The sequence below is a fragment of the Amia ocellicauda genome, unplaced genomic scaffold (assembly GCF_036373705.1).
Source record: "Amia ocellicauda isolate fAmiCal2 unplaced genomic scaffold, fAmiCal2.hap1 HAP1_SCAFFOLD_141, whole genome shotgun sequence".
In the NCBI taxonomy this organism is placed as follows: domain Eukaryota; kingdom Metazoa; phylum Chordata; class Actinopteri; order Amiiformes; family Amiidae; genus Amia; species Amia ocellicauda.
Genome location: NW_027102704.1, coordinates 79079 through 100630, shown reverse-complemented (window position 1 = coordinate 100630; position 21552 = coordinate 79079). Strand labels below are relative to the sequence as shown.

At 43.3% G+C, this 21552-nt stretch overlaps 1 long non-coding RNA gene across 4 annotated transcripts in view; it reads right to left on the bottom strand.

Annotated features, from left to right (window-relative positions):
• LOC136722670 (uncharacterized) overlaps positions 1–5308 on the bottom strand; it is a 60227-nt gene extending 54919 nt beyond the window's left edge. For all 4 annotated transcript variants that reach the window (XR_010806361.1, XR_010806364.1, XR_010806365.1 and 1 more), the window contains exons 1-5: positions 5200–5308; positions 4920–5030; positions 4265–4376; positions 3802–3901; positions 2117–2206 (exon numbers count right to left, since the gene is read on the bottom strand). This is a non-coding gene — a long non-coding RNA (uncharacterized LOC136722670). The remainder of the gene's footprint in view (positions 1–2116; positions 2207–3801; positions 3902–4264; positions 4377–4919; positions 5031–5199) is intronic.
• Positions 5309–21552: the final 16244 nt, after the last annotated feature.

Here is a 21552-nt window from a genome sequence, read left to right as displayed (position 1 = left end):
ACCAGGTCCGTCCGTGTGCAGTCCTCATCCTGCACTGCGAACAAGTCCTCATTCTCGGCCAGCACCGCCTGAAGGTGCTGCTTTTGTTTGAGGTCCAGCCCCTCACTGCTCCTCTGAAACAGCTCCTGCACCACCTGATGGTCTCCGGAGAAGGCGGCTACTGTGTTGGCAGGCGTTGGGGGTTGAAAGCGCGGGGCCCCCTTGTGGTAAAGTCAATTTTGGATGCCGGTTGGGTTGTCATCTGCTTATGGTGGGTGTGAGCATGGGGCCCCTGAGCGTGGCTCCAGGCGTGAAGGTACAGTTGGGGGCCTAGGTCTGCACCTCTGCCTGTTGACTACAGTCCACCCCTTGTTCTCCACAACAGCAGGCAGCAATGGGGCCATGTTTGTGTAGGGCCCCCACTCTGCCCCTCATGTGGGGCTGGAGGACTGATGCGAGCAGGGTGTGGAGAGCGCTGCGGTAGGGGTTCAGCACTGACAGATGACAAGGGGTGACAGCGCGGCGATGTCAATACAGCCGAAGAGGAAGAGGATGGTGATGAAGATGGTGGGGGTGAAGACCCGCTGAGGTAAGTCCCCCTCTGTGGCTCACAGAGACAGGTCTGTCCTGATGTCCTCCTCGTCCACACCTTTGATGTAAGTACATAGTTACTGAGGCAGGAGGACTTCGCCGAAACCCTTTTGCTGCCTCCAGCTCTAGAAGCATGTCTCCAAGCTCTCTCAGCTTCAGATTGTCTTTGTTTGTTATTTTTGGAAAATGTTAAATTTTCTTCAGAAGTGCATATTCGATAACTTCTGGTGCACCACAGCAGTCTTCCAGTCTCTGCCATACCATCACAAGCCCTGCTGTTGCATTGTGAACATGCACTGATCTGATTCTCCTGGCCTGCTCAGATGACTCGGGCTCGAGCCATTTGGAGAGGAGGTCTAGCTCTTCTCTGGCTGTAAGATTTAAGTCTTGGGTGCTGCTACGGAAGTATGACTTCCAGGCCCAATAGTTTTCTGGGAGGTCGTCAAATTTCAGAAGGCCAGAACTCACCATTTGACGACGTATCCGGTATTTCGTTATGTCTGTAGCTCCTGCTGTAGCAGGTGAATATTCTTTGGGAGCAGCAGCAGAGCGTGGTTGTGGCTGGTGAGACAGCAGGGGAGTTTGATCGGACCCTCTCTGGCTGTGTGGTTGTTCTCCTACACTGCTAATCTCTCCTCTGTAGCCTAGAATTGTGTTCTGATAAAGGGAGATTATATCACTTTTCTGCAGGTTTCCTGAAGGACCAACAGACAGGTCACGGGTTACCTCTCTGCAGTGTCTGATGGCCGAAGAGGTTGGATGCTGATGTGCAGAATGGATCCACTCCTCCTGTAGCTGGGCCCACCGTGTAGTCAGTGTTTTTAGTGTTCTGCCCTCACAATGTGTCTGAAGTACAAGGCTTGGCAGACAGTGAACAGCTTCTCAATACAGAATCAGGAGGCAGGAGCGCTTGTACTCTGAAATCTGTGTTAGAAAATGATCTGCACACACAGACGAATACAAATGTAGACAGATAGATTTCAATCACGAGCTAACAGGAAAAAAGGGCCTAGCTAGTCTCAAACCACTTCTACTGTCACTTTGTTTTAAAGAGTATTAAAATAAATCAATATACAACTGTTTGCATATACAAGGCAATTATATATCCGTAGAACATCGTAAAACACAAATATATAGACATTACATAAAAACGTCAGATAATTTGCATGGCACAGACGGCTATCGCGCTAACACTTCCTATAACGCTCCTCAGCATAGATTCATTTATTGTCATGGTAACCATACAGACTAAATAAACATTAAAATGTGAAACTAACGTGAAACAGCACTTGAATCAGTGAAAACAGGCTATAATTATTTAAAAACGACAGTTTACTTACAGACTTCTCTTTCCAAGGCCTGTTATATAAGAAAAGGTGGAGCTCATTCTCGCTGCTTCTCTTCAGATTCGTTTATAGCAGAAGGAGTCCTGCACTGGAAGTTAGCGGGATCCGCTGCAGTAGTAAAGTGTAGTGTAAAGAAACAAAACAATATAATACTATGTACAGACATATATACAGCTGTCAGAACAACGGGGAAAACTCACATTTCTTGCTGTGAGGTGGGGGGGCCTCTTCACTGGTCACTCGAAGGCTGATCTGACATCCCATCGGCAAATGGGGCAGGATGTGTTGTCCTGGAGGAGAAGAAATCAATCAAAACAAAATTAGTAGTGTCATCCTGTGCAGAGAGCAGTGAATAAAACCCGCCACCCGCCAAACTTTTTAATTACCTGGATCAAAGTGTTTCAGAATTATAATATGACAGAAAAGGAAAGAGGAGCAACAAACACATGAATACACACACAGCCAGCTATTGCTCTTTATTCTGTACTCACTGGAATTCGAAAGCACAGTTGTGTTTCTGAACGCAGAGCGTCAGTGTGAGTGTGGTGTGGAGAGGAAAAGTCAATCGTTTAGACAAGTATATTGTATAAATTAGCTAGATAGATAGTTCTTATACATTTTGTATTTCGCGGTTGTGACCGGAAAACATTGCCACAAGGACGCTAATGTTAAGGCATTTTCATTGCAACTCACATTGCAAAACTGCAATTGATGAAAATGTATAAAAAATTTAAAATAAAAACTTATTGGTCAGTCATTTACATCTGTAATTGCAAAATATTCCATTTTGAAGCAAATAGTCAGAACCTTTATAGTTAATTTGAAATTGTGACAATAAACAGTTGTGATAATGTTGGGAAACAATAATACAAGAGTCTGACACGATGCGTGCGAGTTGACAGGTCTGCTATTATTATGCCATTTCCATACGGCTTCTAATAATGTAGATATTTATTTAACAAAGTGGTTGTGTTAGAGAAGTATTCATCAATTGCATCAATTACAACGTATTCATTTGTGTTGAAACGATTTGCGATAGAGACACGCATTTTCTGCTGCGTAGCGGAGATTCTGCTGAAGAGAAACGTGCGGTTTGTTTACAGTGCGTCTTTGCTGGCGTGCGGTATTGACCACTGGAAACAACATCACTGTCTGTCATCATTCCTAGAGATGATATATTTTTTACCCAGCCACAGACCGTGACTCTATGAATATCTAGCCAATCCAATGAAATCCTTTTAATGACGTGCAGAAACCCAGAGAAGGGAGTAGCACTGAAGAGGAAGTGGAGTATGAAGAGCAATAATGTGTCACCATATAACACCCCTTCTCATGTGTTGGTTTAGTGCGTTTATACAGATCCCCATTAGCTACCATGTTATTGCACATGTGATTGATTCATTTGAAAACGATGCTCCTGCCTCTACTAGCAAGTGTTATAATTCAAAACAATGCAATGTTTTGATCAAAGACCTTATAACACTTGCAAATAGAAACTGTGTGGGAGCATCTTTTTCTATCCAGATCCTTTTCCCTCACAAACACACCTGTCTAGTCTATACAGGTGTGCAATTAGCTTTTGTTATGGTGATTGGTTAATTACCTGAATAAATGCAACGTCTTAACATGTTCACCACACATTTACGCACCCTCTTGCATTTTTGCTGAGGTTTTCCTTTGGCTGGTAAAAATACCAAGAGGCTGGTAAGTCTTTTCCTTCTACCAGACACAGTGGCTAGTGGCCAAAATAGTTAATTTTATCCCCTGGCAGAGAGTCATCGTATTTTTAAGGCACGCTCTACCGTGAAGTACAGTTGCAGTGAAATCAATCCCAGTACTCTGTATCCAACCACACAGACAGTCTAGGAATGAAGGGAGGGCTCACCTCTAGCCAGCGATCCACGCACTGCACGTGGTAGTCGTGTAGGCAGGGCAGGGTCCTCAGCTCCTCGTCCTCGTCGAAGTCCATCAGGCACACTTGACATCTGAAATACAGAACAGTATTGGACACAGCTCAGTCAGGGGACCAAACTCTGCTTAATTACGTACAACACATACTTGGTAGAACTGTGTGTATATTAATTCCAGCATATTAGATTGGGACCAGAGAAATGTGCCCATATAAGCTTATAACTACATTATTGCGATGCTCTCTTAGGTCAGTCTAAGCTGAGATTGTATTTTGGAGCAACATCTACAAACAGGGACTCCCAGGTCACTGGTCTCACAACTCTGCCTCTAGAAACAGATGCCTGGAAGTGAGTTTCATTAGATTTCACTGCGTCTAGAGACCCAAGGTGAAGAGAACTTGCTCTGACTCAGCAATAGGCTCTAGGAGGGCAACTCACGCTGTCTTCCCTCCACTGTGGGCCGGATCGAACCGCTTGGTGGGCAGGAGTTCAATCTGCGATGCGTTCAGTCCCTCGTCTCCAAAGGCACCACCAGGTTCCAGATCGTCGTCTGAGCAGGAACAAGAGCACAAAGCCTGGTTTAAAGCACTGCGGGTTTGTAAAGCAAAGCGAAAAACAGCACACAGCAATATCTGAAATTACCCATAAAACAAGAATAAACTACAAATCTGCGGGGACCCTGCTCTAAAACATCTGTCTGACTCAGACACATCTCTGGCCTAAACCACCTGCTGAGAAACCACTTCTTACCCACGGGCAGGAATTCCCACTCCTGTACCCCAGGATCCTCTCCATCATTTGCTACAGGAACCAGGAGATACTGATCATGACCTCCCAGCTCCTGTCCGTCAGCTCCCACAGTGACCAGGAGATACTGATCATGACCCTCCAGCTCCTGTCCGTCAGCTCCCACTGTGACCAGGAGATACTGATCATGACCCTCCAGCTCCTGTCCGTCAGCTCCCACAGTGACCAGGAGATACTGATCATGACCCTCCAGCTCCTGTCCGTCAGCTCCCACAGTGACCAGGAGATAGTCCTCATGTTCCCCAGGCTCTGGCGCATCGCCTTCTGATGAAGGGTCCACACTAACCTGAGAGGAGGGGCGGGAGGAGACAGGCGAGGTAGGGGGGTCCTGTCCGGGTTGTGCGCTCTGAGAGCTGCTCTGCTGCTGCTGCTGCTGCTGCTGCTGCTCTCTGTCCAGCTGTGGAAAACAACACATACATCAGCAAGCGCTACAGCACGAAACAGAGTTGTTCTCAGCGCCACCAGAAGGGGCACTGAATTGCTGAGCCAGGCACTGAGGATGGCAGCACTGACAGGACCTGTGTAGCGGCCACAAGCATCACAGCGCCTGCAGCAACGCCACTGACCTGCAGACGCTCTTCCTCCGTCTGAGCAGCGCGCACCACTGCCACAAACACCACATCTTCATCATCTTCAACCTCCTCCGCTTGTCCTACTTCCACCAGGAGGGGATCGCTGCTCCTGAGGGAGGGAAAGAGGGAGGGAGAGAGGGAGTGAGAGGGTGAGAAAGAGGGAGATGTGGAGGTGGAGGGAGAGGGAGAGGTGGAGGTGTAGGGGAAGGGACAGGGGGAGGGAAAGGTGGAGGTGTAGGGAGAGGAAGAGGGAGAGGTGGAGGTGTAGGGGGAGGGACAGGGGGAGGGAAAGGTGGAGGTGGAGGGAGAGGGAGAGGTGGAGGTGTAGGGGGAGGGGCAGGGGGAGGGAAAGGTGGAGGTGGAGGGAGAGGAAGAGGGAGAGGTGGAGGTGTAGGGGGAGGGACAGGGGGAGGGAAAGGTGGAGGTGGAGGGAGAGGGAGAGGGAGAGGTGGAGGTGTAGGGGGAGGGACAGGGGGAGGGAAAGGTGGAGGTGGAGGGAGAGGGAGAGGTGGAGGTGTAGGGGGAGGGAAAAGTGGAGGGGGAGGGAGAGGGAGAGGGGGAGAAAGCAGGGGCCGAGGTGGACAGGTCCGGTGTGGATGGTGCAGATTGAGCACTGGTCTCTCATGTTGATTGTTTGAAAGAGAAGGAGAAGGAAATGGAAAAGCACACATTTAAAGTGTCCCATTAAAGCAGCTACATTTGTATGCTGTTGTTTTTCTCCAGCTGTGGGGTTTAATGTTGTTTAAACACTAGAAGAGCCGAGCCGGTCAATTTGACCGATTTGGTTATTCAAATTTGAATTACTGTGTTCCTAAATACACAGCGCATACCCATTCCTGACTTTTCCTAACTATATGTCCTAAACATGCCTACAGCGTTTTAGCTGCATAAACGCTAAAATAAATACGTTTATCTAGAATACATTTACCTAGAATAGCCAAAATTGGGTTATTCTGACCAGTCATTTACATACATAAGAAATCAAATATAACACATAATCCTGCCTTTCCTTTACAATGCAGTCAGTCTGGCGCTCAAGTGGCGATCTCTACCTGTCTACAGTATTTCATGTCCTTGAAAAACACACGCATTGTACAGCATTACAGGTGTGTTCTTACAATTGTAGTCAGATTGAGCGGATACAGTGATTACCCTGCAAATAGACATGGATTGGAAACGGAGACTGAAGGGAGCGCCTTTTGGAAATGCCGTGTATATGAACATGACTGATTCAGGGGACATCATTGATACTGGGAATGACAGATCATTCATGGGTTTGTGTCAGTGTTGTGAAAACATTGTGAGTGAAACACAGGTCCAAATGCACGTAGTACAGAGCGCTGTCCCTCCCGAGCACGTAATCAATTCTGATTCGAACTCCCGACTCCAGAACTCTCTTCCACCACACGCTCTTTGTTTCGGTAAATAATGTGGAAAAGTTCAACTACAGAGTTCAGATTGTTGTTAGAAGAGTCTAAAGCATTTCAAATCAATGTTGAACTGGCATTATGAATATACTGTGTGCATATGTATGTATATATACAGTGCTTTTAGAAAGTCTACACCCCCTTGAACTTTGTATATTTTGTTGTGTCAGTGTAGGCCATTTTCAGACCACAAAACAAAACAGAATCTCCCAAAACAGGATTCTTTCTTGAGTTTCCTTCGTGCCAGATTTGTTTAGTGCTTGGGATATTGTTGTCACATCCATTAGACCAGTCTTGGCCATAAAAGCACAGAGCTCTTGCAAAGTTGCCATTGACCTCTTGGTAGCCTCTCAGTTCAGCCTTCTTTCTCATTCACCCAGTTTGGAGGGACGGCCTGATCTAGGCAGGGTCTTGGTGGTGCCACACACTTTCCACTTCTTAATAATAATCTTGACCGGCTCCAAGGAATACTCATGGCCTTTGATATTTTTTAAAGCCATCCACTGATCTGTGCCTTTCATCAACTTTGTCCCCGAGTTCTCTTGAAAGCTCCTTGGTGCTCACGGTTGAGTCTTTGCTTTGATTTGCACCAGCAAGCAGAGGGAACCTACAGGAACTGCTGAATTGATCCTGAAATCATGTGAATCACTAGAGTTTAACACAGGTGGAGGCCACTTAACTTGGCATTTAACTTGATTTATACAGGGTTCATTTCACATGCACAGGGCAAGAAGACTGTGCTAGGGCAGTTTTATCAAAGACACCACGAGGAACTGTACACAACGGGAATAAATATAATAAAACATACTAAAACCTGCCTTTAATATTCAGGGGGAATAAAACACTAAAATCCCCTAACAAAAGAAACGACAAAATTCTCTAATAAAAGCTATCCATTAGAAACTACATTTCCCCTTCCTGTGAACAAATGCACGGTAGCAGCAAACAGACTTCAGAAGCCTGTACACACAATAAATATCAATATTCGATTTCGAAGACAATACAGCAGCACTTAGTAGTATCGGGCTTCTGTCTCGTCAGGTAGCAGCAACACCATGAACCACTCATAGGTAAGTGAGCTGCCGGCTACAGGACTACTTCATCTGTGGCAGCTCTGAGGCCGGTAGCCGTTTCGGGCCGGGCAAGACTCGGACTGGCTCCGCGCCAACCGACCAGAAATCGAGGCAGGTAATGTCCATTGACAGAAGCAACTATTGTGCAGATAGAAATACTAAGGTCTTCTTTTTCAGGTTGTGGGTCCGGGAGCGGCCACCAGGGAGTGAGGGAAGACAGCAAAAGCCAAAAATGTGAGGTGCAAATGCACATCTTTCTCTGAGGAAACCACAAACTGCCACCACCACTTCCCGTGGTGTATTTAATAAAGTGTTAAAATTGCCGAATCTGGGTCTCCTAATTTCAATCATCAATACTGGCTTTTTCAACAAGAATTCTTAATACAGTCGGCAACATTGGGATGGAAAAATTGATTTTACTTTGTCTTTGGAGTCCAGAAATTCAAGACAGCATTTTTGAACCAAAATTATTCCAAAAATTCAGTGAAATAGACATAAAACAAAGAAAAAAAAACGAAACCAGTACTAATGAAAAAAAACTCGAAATAAAAGTAAAAATGGCCTTAGGCACAACGAAAACAGCACCACTGATTGCTAGTGACCCTTCCTGTTCAGCAGCAGAAAGAGAAGACCCCTTCGTGTCTGTTCGTACAGCATTTATACTCATTCTCCAGAAATGGAAGAGTCCACCCCCATTACAGAGGTAGGGACGAAAGACAACAAAACAAACTCTCCATTTGTACAGAATCTATGCACAGCATCATCAACAAGAATCATCATTTCTGTCAGGCTAATGGGATAATACCTTGCATGCAAACTTCCAAGTAATTATGTAGAGTATGCATCTTCTGGCACTTCGCTATAACGGCGTGATTTGAATAATCAACTCCTGCTGTTTATATGCACGCATGTGTGTGTGGACTTGAAGGAGAGTTGGATTATTAGGTTAGATGGAGTTTAAATTCTAAAATATAGAAGATTTAACTAGACAGAGAAATAGAGATGGATAATGAGCAAAACTATTTACATCCAACTGTCCTCGTAACACACACACATACATTAACGGCGTTATGGTATACTGGGGTTTCAGTTTTAAACACGGCATGACAGCTCAAGCCCGTTCATCACATGTGTCTCCTATTGTATAAAATAAGCCTTAAGTGGAATTATCTTTGCCGTCTGCTCACACAAACTGCATGTGAGGACATATCTTATACTGTACAATAAGGAACAGCCCGAATACAAAATGAACTTCAATAAAGATACCTGTCAGGTCAGGACATACTGTATTGTGAAATCGTCTGGCAGTGTAACATTGTGACATCTTGTTTCACAGATGTGACAAACCAGAGGAGCTCGACGTTCCGCAGCCGCCTTCGACAGAGATGAGGTACTTTCTTTACAGTTTTAACTCCATTCTGACACTTTCTAATATTATCAGGATGTCTGGATATTATATATTTCTGGTGCCTCTGAAAATGAATTAGCACTTCGATCTTTTGAACTTTGCATAAGAAATTGAATGGAGTCCAGTACACCTCGTGAATTTGGTAAGAACTCATGGAGAATGTGGAAAATACATTCAAGACATTCCTATGAGTAACGACACACAAACTCTTTGGATTATTTAAGTCAATTGGCTGAATTTAAAATTCCTGATGAACTAACTCCCCCCCGCTCTGTCTTCTGCAGGAGCCAGTCTGTTGTCGAGGACTTTAAATTCGTTGCTGTGCTCGGCCGAGGAGCTTTTGGAAAGGTATATCCCAGTAATCCATGTCAGATTAGAGAACAGATATTTGCTAGACGCCATTTTTCCAAAAAGATATTTGTGGACAATTGTGAAATTATTTCCACTTTTTAACCTTTAACAGAAACATTGTCTGTGACTTATTAAAGCCCAGCATTAGTGAGGATGTATTACTAAATGCTTGTGCTGTGAATGTTGATCCTGGGCGAGAGAGTGGAGTTTGACCTTTTTTGACAGTTTTGAATCGGTCTTGCTTTGACAGGTGCTGCTGGCCGAGCACGTCGTGACCAAAGAAATGGTTGCGGTGAAGGCTTTGAAAAAAGGAGACATTATCGCCAATGGTACTGTCGACAGGTATGGCTTCATTTTTATTGTATTGAGGCTTCTGGGTTTGAAAGCTGAGCAAAGATAAACAAACCTAGTGATGTTTTTAATGATGTACACAAATACACTGCATTAGCAAGGTCTTCAGTGACTGTTTTCACTTTCTTACTCTGAAGGAAAGCTGCCATTTTAATGCATCTCTGGACTTATTCAGCCAAGCTGTTTATGAATGTATATTCACATGCTGTGTGTCTTTTGTCTCGCTTCAGGTTCCAATGTGAGAGAAGGATTTTGGAAACCGTGAGCAGTGTGCGGCACCCCTTCTTGGTGAACCTGATCGCCTGCGTTCAGACGGAGGTTCATGTATGGTTCATTATGGAGTATGCTGCGGGGGGAGACCTCATCACGCACGTTCAGGCAGGAGTGTTTCCAGAGCCCCGGGCTGTGTAAGTGAATCGTCCATCTTGGTAGAAGTAAAAATAATGATGTCATACCTGAGGTGCGTTTCAGAACTGTGTACCTATATATTCAGAAATTATTGCACATTATTATTCCTGACCATTGGCACACAACCTCCGAATAACAAAACAAAGCACAACTAATCATTTACATTATTACAGAAGGTATGCAGATTGACAGTTGACCAGATTGACAGTTTTTGTTCGTATTGTCTTTTAGATCCAATAACATAGGTTGCTGGAGTTCCTGCATTGACAGGAAATTGTCGGCTCATTCACACTCGAGTGCAATCCGAGCTTAAAAACTGCTTTTTGTGTCGCTGGTGTCTTTTCTTGAACAGATTTTCTGCTGCCTGCGTGGTGCACGGCCTGCAGTTCCTGCACGAGCGGAAGATCGTATACAGGTAAGTTATCACACATCAGCCATTTGTACAATATACAAGCAAGAAAAAATCTAGTCTCACTGAGAATAAACCCAACCTAAACTATTCACCCACTGAATTTCTCTTAGATTTTGAAAATGATTTATTGTGACACTCACAAGTCCTCATAATAGAAGTCATGTCCTAAAATCAGTGCAGACATGTACCTGAATGCAACAAGTTTGAGAAATGTATGTTTCTGTTCATTGTTGACAGGGGAATAGTTCTTGTGTTCCTGGCAGGCTCTGTCTATATTCTGCAATCCAAGTGATTATACTGTATTTTTATTCCAGGGACTTAAAGCTGGACAACTTGGTGCTTGACGCAGCTGGCTATGTCAAAATTGCAGACTTCGGTCTGTGTAAGGAAGGTACATTAAAATTCTTGATTTCCTAGTATATGTATAATTTAATTTTTTTTATTTGTATATTTAATTTACAATGTGATATTTTTCCGGAATCCTCTTAATTTTCCTGCCTAGGCATGGGCTATAAAGACCGAACTAGGACAGTGTGCGGCACCCCAGACTTTTACGCCCCAGAAGTCCTCACCAAATCATCGTACACCCGGGCAGTGGACTGGTGTGGGCTGGGTGTGGTCATCTTTCAGATGCTGGTTGGCGAGGTGGGTATTCTTAACAGAACTTCAAATTTAAGACTTCAGTTGGAAAAGTGTTAAACGTCTCCCGATAAGGCTGTAGTGTAGTCGGTCCACAAGCCAGTCACAGGGGTAACTGTTGCACTCTTTTAATCTGTCGAATCTCTGTGACTTTTGGCCAATTGTGTGCCACAGCTTGAGGCATTATCTGGATTTCAGGGAGAAAACTGCTCTAAGCGAAAGCTTTTAATGGTTCAGCCATTCAAGAGCCTCATATATAAGCTAATGCAGTATTAAAGTGAAAGCAGTAGGCCTCTGTTGAGGTAAGATCATGATCCTCTCGTGGTTTCATTATGATTAAAATGATTTCATTGAGTGCCATCAAGGCAAAGTTAAATCTATACCACCAAGGGCCAGGTAGGATTTCATTCAATCCTTGAGGACTTAATTAGACTTTTTGAAAACCTAACATTATAGTTGCAGAAGCTGAAACACATCAGTATTTTATTTCATACAGATCGCTCACGCACACACAACCGAAACACACCTTTATTGCCAGGTTACGATAGCAACTCCTTCAGGACGTTTTGTTAACCAGGTTTGGTTTTCAGTAGGATTCCATTATTGCAGACTTTGTGTTCTATAATTGATCAGCTTTAATAAGTCATGTCTAACTTGTGAATTGACTTTTTACAAGATCTGTGTGTGTGTGGCTTTTGCATTCCCGAGCTCAGAATGTGAATATTGAAAGTTTGGGTCTGGAGTAACCCTTTAATGTGCTCTCCTCTCTTTCTTCTTGTGCCCATAGACTCCTTTCCCGGGTGAAAATAGAAACCAGGTGCTTCACAATATTGTGCACATGAAAGTGGACTATCCTGCGTTCCTCTCGTCAGAGTCCATCTTCATCATGAAAAAGGTCTGTATGCCAGGGTTATTTATTGTTGAGACACGTTTTTCCTCCAGTCTGTCCCTCGGTATCTTGCTACCAACCATAGTGAATGGATGTCACTGTTATTTAAATGTTACACAATTGGAGGAATACCCAGTGACTGTGCAGCAGTGGAGCGAGGCTCACAATAACAATGCACAAACGCTCATTTGCACTTCAAATTATGAGAACTTATCTTTAACATCATGTTTCAACTTTAAGTCCATTGATGGAGAATAACGTGCGTCTCCTTCTTGTTTTGAATCCTCTGCAGCTCATGAAGAAAAATCCCAGCAAGCGCCTTGGAGCCAGTAAACGCGGTGCAGAGGAAGTAAAGAAGCATCCCTTCTTCAGAGTACGTTGGCGTACACGTCCGTTTTATGGCCGCTCTTTTACATAAAGGTCGCGCCACTTTATCCTTTATCCATTTCTTTCTTCCTTCTCTTTTCAGAGTGTGGATTGGCAAGGGCTTCTGGAAAAGAAGGTGAAGCCTCCCTTCGTACCCACCCTTAAAGGCAGTGCGGACGTCAGTAATTTTGACATAGCTTTTACTGCAGAAGCCCCAGTCCTGACTCCGCCCATCTGAGGGGCTCCTCCTCCGGCTTGCGCTGCACTACAGCCCGCCGAAGCATCTCGGTGCTTGGAGTTCTGACCGCTGCCCACACCGGCCGGTGCTGACCGGCCTCACGCATGGACTCTCCTCTGGCGCTGCGCCTCACCCGTCTGCTCACGTGAAACCCCCGAAGCACAGCGATGCTCTACCAGCTGTCACTGAAAGTCGTTTTGAAGATGAAAAACTGAGCTCAAAATCTCCTTGAAAGCAGGCGGATTTGGACTAATCAGACATCTTTATTTCCCAAACACACATCACTATGGAACACATCCGGAGAAAAATCACACATCAACCGACATTTTGATCACTGAACGGTCGCTGCTCCGTTGCTATCATAACTGGCATAGTTGCACAAATACACAAAAGAGTTTCCAGAACTGGAGAGGTACTGAATTTCACTGCGACTGACAGAGCATCTAGGACCTGTTTTAGTGACATATCAACTAGCCGGTGCCCAATATGCCTTCCAGCGCATCATAAATGCAGGGACCATGATAGAAGACCTTTGAATCTAGTTGTTTAACTCAGAAAGAATTTTAAAAAATGTCATTAAATATAATTTACCTCACATACACACAGAGAAAATCACCACTTGAAGATGCACGGCTTCCCCTGTAATGTCACTAGTATTTACAGGCAGGCCTCATCATTAACCTTAATGTACACACTCTGTATGAGCATAGTTAACTTTTAAACTGTCTTACAACCTCTGTTTTATTATTTCAAAATGTCTTTATCAAATACTGTTCCTTAAATATAAACATATGGTGTAATAACCTTAATGCAGTGGTTCCCAAACCGGTCCTGGGGGACCCCCTACCCTCCTGGTTTTTGTTCCAACCAAGCTCTCAATTACTTAATTGAACCTTAACTGAAGTAACAATCTGCTTAGATTTTACTTTTTAAATTGTGTAAGAAAATATTTGTTTCTTCAATATGATTTTTAATATAATTCTATACCTAACTTAAAACCCCTACTGTTTAAAATAATTAAAAGTCTCCAATTTAGGAAATTATTAGTTCAATTAAGGGTTCAATTAAGTAATTGAGAATTCGGTTGGAACAAGAACCAGCAGGGTAGGGGGTCCCCCAGGACCGGTTTGGGAACCACTGCCTTAATGTATGCAGTGAGGTAGTCAAAACCCCCAACAACAGTTAAACTCTGTAAAACATAAATAAACAAATGAAAACATACACCTCAAGGCAGTGGTTTCAGGCTTTCATTTGTCACCCATCTGAATTTACTGCAGGTATATCTGTCTGTACAGGTCGCTGTTGTTTTTTTTTGTTTAGATTCATGAATGGTTTGATTCCTGGTTGTACAGATGTATTAAAGAAAAAAAAAATGTATATTAAAAAAGTTGTTGATTTATTTTGTGAAAACATGGCTTATTAAAAGGGAGGGGGTTTGGAAAATTTGAAATGCATACAAGACAGCCGGCCACAGCCAATGAAAATTCCCCCAAAAATTCAGTAAGTCAGTATGAATGACCCGACGCAGCCCCGGGGCAGATCCAGACAGGCCAGCCTGTGCCAAAGCATCGAGGCAACCAGAGTGTTTATAACAAGAACCCTCCCCTATAGGACAACTGCAGCAAATGTCATCTCCAGCTCTGCTGCCTCTTTAACATCGTCCACCAACCCCTCCCAGTCCTTCTGTTCACACTGCGGCCCCCCAGGAACACCCCCAGCACCCCCATGCCAGTTCTCTCAATGCAGCTGTTCTGGCCAAACAGGGGCACCTACTCCACTCCACCGACCCAGCAGGAAAGAGGTGCAATTCCCCCAGTTCTCCTTAGCAGAAGAAACCTGTCAAAATACAGTGGGGGAAAAAAGTATTTGATCCCCTGCTGATTTTGTACGTTTGCCCACTGACAAAGAAATGATCAGTCTATTATTTTAATGGTAGGTGTATTTTAACAGTGAGAGACAGAATAACAACAAAAAAATTCAAATTCAAAAAAGTTATAAATTGATTTGCATGTTAATGAGGGAAATAAGTATTTGATCCCCTATCAATCAGCAAGATTTCTGGCTCCCAGGTGTCTTTTATACAGGTAACGAGCTGAGATTAGGAGCACTCTCTTAAAGGGAGTACTCCTAATCTCAGCTCGTTACCTGTATAAAAGACACCTGTCCACAGAAGGAATCAAACAATCAGATTCCAAACTCTCCACCATGGCCAAGACCAAAGAGCTGTCCAAGGATGTCAGGGACAAGATTGTAGACCTACACAAGGCTGGAATGGGCTACAAGACCATCGCCAAGCAGCTTGGTGAGAAGGTGACAACAGTTGGTGCGATTATTCGCAAATGGAAGAAACACAAAATAACTGTCAGTCTCCCTCGGTCTGGGGCTCCATGCAAGATCTCACCTCGTGGAGTTTCAATGATCATGAGAACGGTGAGGAATCAGCCCAGAACTACACGGGAGGATCTTGTTAATGATCTCAAGGCAGCTGGGACCATAGTCACCAAGAAAACAATTGGTAACACACTACGCCGTGAAGGACTGAAATCCTGCAGCGCCCGCAAGACCCCCCTGCTCAAGAAAGCACATGTACAGGCCCGTCTGAAGTTTGCCAACATCTGAATGATTCAGAGGAGAACTAAGTGAAAGTTTTGTGGTCAGATGAGACCAAAATCAAGCTCTTTGGCATCAACTCATCTCGCCGTGTTTGTAGGAGGAGGAATGACCCCAAGAACACCATCCCCACCGTCAAACATGGAGGTGGAAACATTATGCTTTGGGGGTGTTTTTCTGCTAAGGGGACAGGACAACTGCACCGCATCAAAGGGACGATGGATGGGGCATGTACCGTCAAATCTTGGACGAGAACCTCCTTCCCTCAGCCAGGGCATTGAAAATGGGTCGTGGATGGTATTCCAGCATGACAATAACCCAAAACACACAGCCAAGGCAACAAAGGAGTGGCTCAAGAAGAAGCACATTAAGGTCCTGGAGTGGCCTAGCCAGTCTCCAGACCTTAATCCCATAGAAAATCTGTGGAGGGAGCTGAAGGTTTGAGGTGCCAAACGTCAGCCTCGAAACCTTAATGACTTGGAGAGGATCTGCAAAGAGGAGTGGGACAAAATCCCTCCTGAGATGTGTGCAAACCTGGGGGCCAACTACAAGAAACGTCTGACCTCTGTGATTGCCAACAAGGGTTTTGCCACCAAGTACTAAGTCGAAGGGGTCAAATACTTATTCCCCTCATTAACATGCAAATCAATTGATTACTTTTTTTAAATTCATTTTTCTTGATTTTTTTGTTGTTTTTCTGTCTCTCACTGTTAAAATACACCTACCATTAAAATTATAGACTGATCATTTCTTTGTCAATGGGCAAACATACAAAATCAGCAGGGGATCAAATACTCTTTTCCCCCCACTGTATATCTAAGCTGTCCTTCACCGCTTCAGGTTGACAAGTAATAAAAAGTCAGATCATTAGCATCAGCTGACACTTTGAGAGGAGAAGCAGTGGGCACAGAGGGCAGGGTCAGGCTGGTTAAATGGGTACACAACAGACAGAGCAGGGGTTCAATTGCTAGGGAATACAACATCCCAGAAAGAGGGTAACTCTGAAGAATCCCCGCTGTACTGGAAAATGTGTGTGTGTGTGTGTGTGTGCGTGTGTGTGTCTGCTTGTGTGCGTGTGTGTGTGCGTTTGTGCGTGCGTGTGTGTGTTTGTGTGTGTGCATGTGTGCGTTATAAGATTCCAGGATTCGTGATAAGGTGATACTATAAATTCACTTCGTAATTTGAAATGTATAAGTGTACCTTACGCTACACAACTTAGCTATTTATCTGGTTTAAGTGCTTCACTTCACATTTTTAATAACTTAGCTGTTTCTTGTTTTTCTAGTTTGCTAATGACACTCAATGAAAGATCACCTCTGTGTTGTCCATAAATGCAGGCATTTTGCTTCCTCCCACTGTACAGGTCCTGCAGGAGTTCAATAATCTACTGTATGAAAAACAAAACAAAAAAATGCCCAACATCAACGTTACATGTGCGTCTGTAATGCTTACAACACTCTAAAAGGCACAAAACATCCCTTTTGTTATATAAACATTAGCTTTTGTGTAACACTATTCAAGGAGTATGTCAGCAGCGCTGAGCCTGATGGGACGGCATTCCACACGCCTCCCACAGACATGTGCGTGTGCGCTGTAGAAATCGCAAAATAATCTGCTCTTCCACTGGTTTCTCTACCCAACCCCTATCATCCACGTGCAGGGAGCAGGCTGGGACCGGAGATTGGCGGTTAGTGACTTCTTGGCTTCAGAGAGCTCGGCAGAGAGGTCCGAGCCAGAATACGTGACTGGGCGTTTGGGGATGCTGCCAGTGCTCCGTGAATGGGGAAGAGTCGGGGTGAGGCGCTGTGGACCTGTGAGGTCTTCGATCCTGTGAGGATGTGGCGCGCCTGCCTGCTCCCCGCCGTGGCCGCTTGCTGGTACTGATCCACGGCAGTGATGTGGCACTGCTGCACCCTGAAGCCCGTCTCATAGCACTGCCCCAGATTGAACTGACTGTGGGGGTCCTGCAGTAAGGAGCACAGAGGCAGCTCAGGAAAAGCTGGCATTCACGAGGCACCACATACATATTTACACTACCATAACATGGCACATTATAATGGATTTTCTAGCAGTACTGTGGGGGTGGGGGGGGTTGGAAATTACACTTAGGATTGGTCCCCATTAAACATTCATTAACATTTCATTAAGGTTAGAATGGCATTTCTACCGATCTAACTGAATTGGGCGTAGATTCATACAGGCCTAGGTTGAAATGTTATAGTTGGTTAGGGCTGTTATAAGGGCTTAAAATGGTAATCTACTGATTTACTAATGAAGTATAGCATCTTTAAGTCTACATTAAGAACTTGCTGCACACAGCCTATGTTTACCATGCAAATTAGAGTTACAGTTGCAGAATTGCTATACAAATAGAAAATGAATAATGAATCCACCCCTGACAGAAGCTCACCCCACTCTTTGCAGCCATTCGCAGGAACTTAACCGCCTTGTTTGCGTCTCTGCGAGGCTCTCGAGAGGACAGTGCTCCGAGGTCAGCCTGGGCCTAGACAGATCAGAGAGAGACTTTCATTAGACCATGGAAACAGACACAAGCTTCCTCTTAGGCACAGCTAGCAAGCTATTTATTTAATATCGATATACATCTTTTTTAATTGTTTGGGTGTGAAATGCAAAAAATGAAGGTGTTTCCAGCAAATGTGAGAACAGATATCAAAATAAGTGGGAAATCATTTTGGTAAATACGAGTTAGAATGACATCACATCTTTAAATCATTGTTTACACTTCTGCACTTCTTTATTCATTCCTAAATGTTAAATAATTTGGGCATTTTATAAAAGGATCTAGAGAAAAGGTCAACCACTTACAAACTAAAAGACAAACCTCTCTCAGCCCAGCACCGGCTGCCTCTTCCAGCAGTGCAATGGCTTTATGAGTATCCAATCAAAATAATATGGCTACATGAACATACAGAAATAATCGTATATGATACAGTTGTTACCGGACTGCCACTTCAAGGCGGTGCAGACTGGGAAGGGGTGTGTGGTTTAATTAGGAAGTGAAGAGTAGTTTAGTGGGGGGGCTCTCTCTCTAACATGTGGCCAGGCAGATAGGGTTTTTTCATTCGCTGTATATGTGTGTGTATATGTTGTTGTTCGCGTGTCCTGTGAAGATTGTGAGGAAAGGGCTCTCTGGTGTTGTGTTTGGCACTGTTTTGGGGGAACTTTATTTTGAAATGTTATTGTTGTATTGTTATTTCCATTATCTCATTGAGATATAGGTGTCATCTGCAGGCCCCCATTTCTTGTATCTTCTCATTGTACTTTATTCTTAGTTCATTTAGTCTTAGTTTCTGTATGTGCATTTCTTTTCAGAGCAATAAATATTGACCTTTTTATAAAATTGCAATGTTGAATTGTGTCTGTGGGGCTTATTACCTCAGGAAGTGCAAGATACAGTGTGCTGTGTGTGCTACCCTGGCCCTTGGGATCTAGACTGGTGTTAAGGTCCCTAAATCCGTCTTAGTGTAAATGTCGGAAAGGTAACACAGTTCAGAAACAGAAGAGGATAACGATGAAGATTAAGATAATGATAGACAGCATCCGATAAGTAACAGTAAGTAACATCAATTTAAAACAGTTTCTCACATTCATTACTTTTCAGAAAACTGTGCATGATTTATTACAAAAAAGGTAGATTATCTGCATCCATTTACAGGTAGTTTACATATTAATCATTCACACTTTGCCAATTAATTGAAAATACATTGTGATATGAATTCAAATCTATTGTCAAGTGAAGACTCCTCTTTGCAGACTGTTTTATAAAGCCAAATCTCAAGTCAGTCGTATATAATGAAGATAATGATTTAAAACAGGATTTTAATTATTGTTCACAGTAGTTATGTTACAGGGTTTTAAGCTGTGCAGGCACAATCAGTCAGAGGATGCAGGATTCAACGGGATGCCAAATATGTCATAAAATCGGTACTTTCAAATTTACATTTCAACCACTGCACATATATATATATATATATACACATACATACATACATACACATACACACACACACACACACACACACATATATATAACTAGCAGAGGAGGAGTTGGGAAGAGGGGACAAGCAGCAGACTACTGATGCATTTAGCCAGGTCCCATTGCTAATATAGTGCATACGGATTATGATTATTATGAAAAGCCTATTAATATCTTTATATTTCTTAGCAGAAAAATAATTAGACATTTCCAAATGCTTTTACATACAATTATCTGTTTACACAGCTGTTTTTACTGGATACATATATTATCTTTTTTAATGGTACAGCACCTTCCTCAAGGGTGCAAGAGCAGTCCTGACCACTACTCCACTAGAGTTCATATTAAGAATCGAGAGGAAAACAAGATACATCATGGTCCAACTTGCAAAGCAGTGATTTTGACTTTCATGGAGTAGAAAGACTGCAGGTGCATCCACTTCTGTGGATCTGCATTGTTTCCTGAATTGTTACAACTTTACTATCGATCTATATTACCTTCTATAAGAAGGACAGACAACTCTAAATAGTTCATATAGTCTCAACACAATACATGCCCAATGTATTATATTTTTATAGGAAGATTTAAATGTAAATGTAAATGAAAATACAGAGCAATAGTCAAATAGCTAAAGGGTCACAGAATCCTTGGCTAAGATCAAAACCAGAGAATTCTTTCCTTGATTTTAAAATATTTTATTGTTAAAACAATCTGCTGCACGACCACAAACCTTGAAACCATCTCTGCTTTGCTTGTATACTGAAGTCAGATTCCTTATCCCAACTGTGTCCCGTGTCTGTATGAATACACCTGTTACCATTAAAACTTTACAAGAAAAATAACTAGCCTTGTACTTACCATCGCAATTTCTGAACCAGAAACAAAAACACCCACGGCATTATAATTTGGCGGGGGGGCATAGCTAATAAGCCTGATTCATCAGTGTTTTGTATTTCTAGTCTAGTCAAATCTAATAAGGGAAAACTAACTAGCTGTAAAACAAAACAACGCATTTTCCTTGAAGATCAAAAGGTTGACTTGATACATTTTTGCTAAATTCTTATTGTGGAGTGAAGCTGCAGTTTCTTTTGAAACAGTCACACTATTCCTGCAGAGAACAAGTCAAAGACAGGAAGACTGATGCTGATCAAATCTTCTCTCTGCTCTTCAATTCAAAGTCATTCTTCGACACATTTTCTGTTCACCCCCAAGCAAAGGAGATGAGAGAAGGCAGCTTATGGAGTTAAGCAAAGATTTGTCCACAATGCGGTGAGCAACACAGTACAAACTTGTACAAAGTAAACATCCAACACAATAAAGGAACAGTGGATGTGTGGAGTATTAATACAAATAAAAACAAAAACACACATCGCATTTTCAATTGTTCATCAACTGTGTTTTTAGAAATGTAAGAGGCACAACGACGCTAGATTTAGTGGCCGAGCACATTGCTTGTAAGAACATAAGAACGTTTACAAACGAGAGGGGGCCATTCGACCCATCGTGCTTGTTTGGTGTTCATTAATATCTAAGTGATCCAAGGATCCTATCCAGACTATTTTTAAATGTTCCCAAACTTTCAGCTTCAACCACATCGCTGGGTAGTTTATTCCAGATTGTGACTACTCTCTGTGTAAAGAAGTATCTCCTGTTTTCCGTTTTGAATGCCTTGAAGCCCAATTTCCATTTGTGTCCCGGGTGCTTGGATCAAGTCCCCACATAGTCTCCTCTGTTCCAGGGTGAAAAGGTTCAGTTCCCTCAGTCTCTCAGTTGGACTTTCCCTTCAGACCTGGAATAAGTCTGGTTGCTCTCCTCTGAACTGCCTCTAAAGCAGCGATATCCTTCTTGAAGTGTGGAGCCCAGAACTGTACACAGTATCCAGATGAGGTCTAACTAGTGCATTGTACAGTCTGAACATTACTGCCCTTGTGTTAAATTCTACACTTTTGACAATATACCCTAGCATTCTGTTTGCCTTTATTATTGCTTCCCACATTGCTTGGATGGAGAAAGTGAGGAGTCCACATAGACTCCTAGGTCTCTCTCATGCATTACTTCATCTAGATCTGTACCTCCCATAGTGTAATTATAGTGGACATTTTTGTTACCTGCATGTATTACCTTGCACTTGTCCACATTGAAGTGGAACTCCACTAACAACCTCACTCCAGTTAGAAG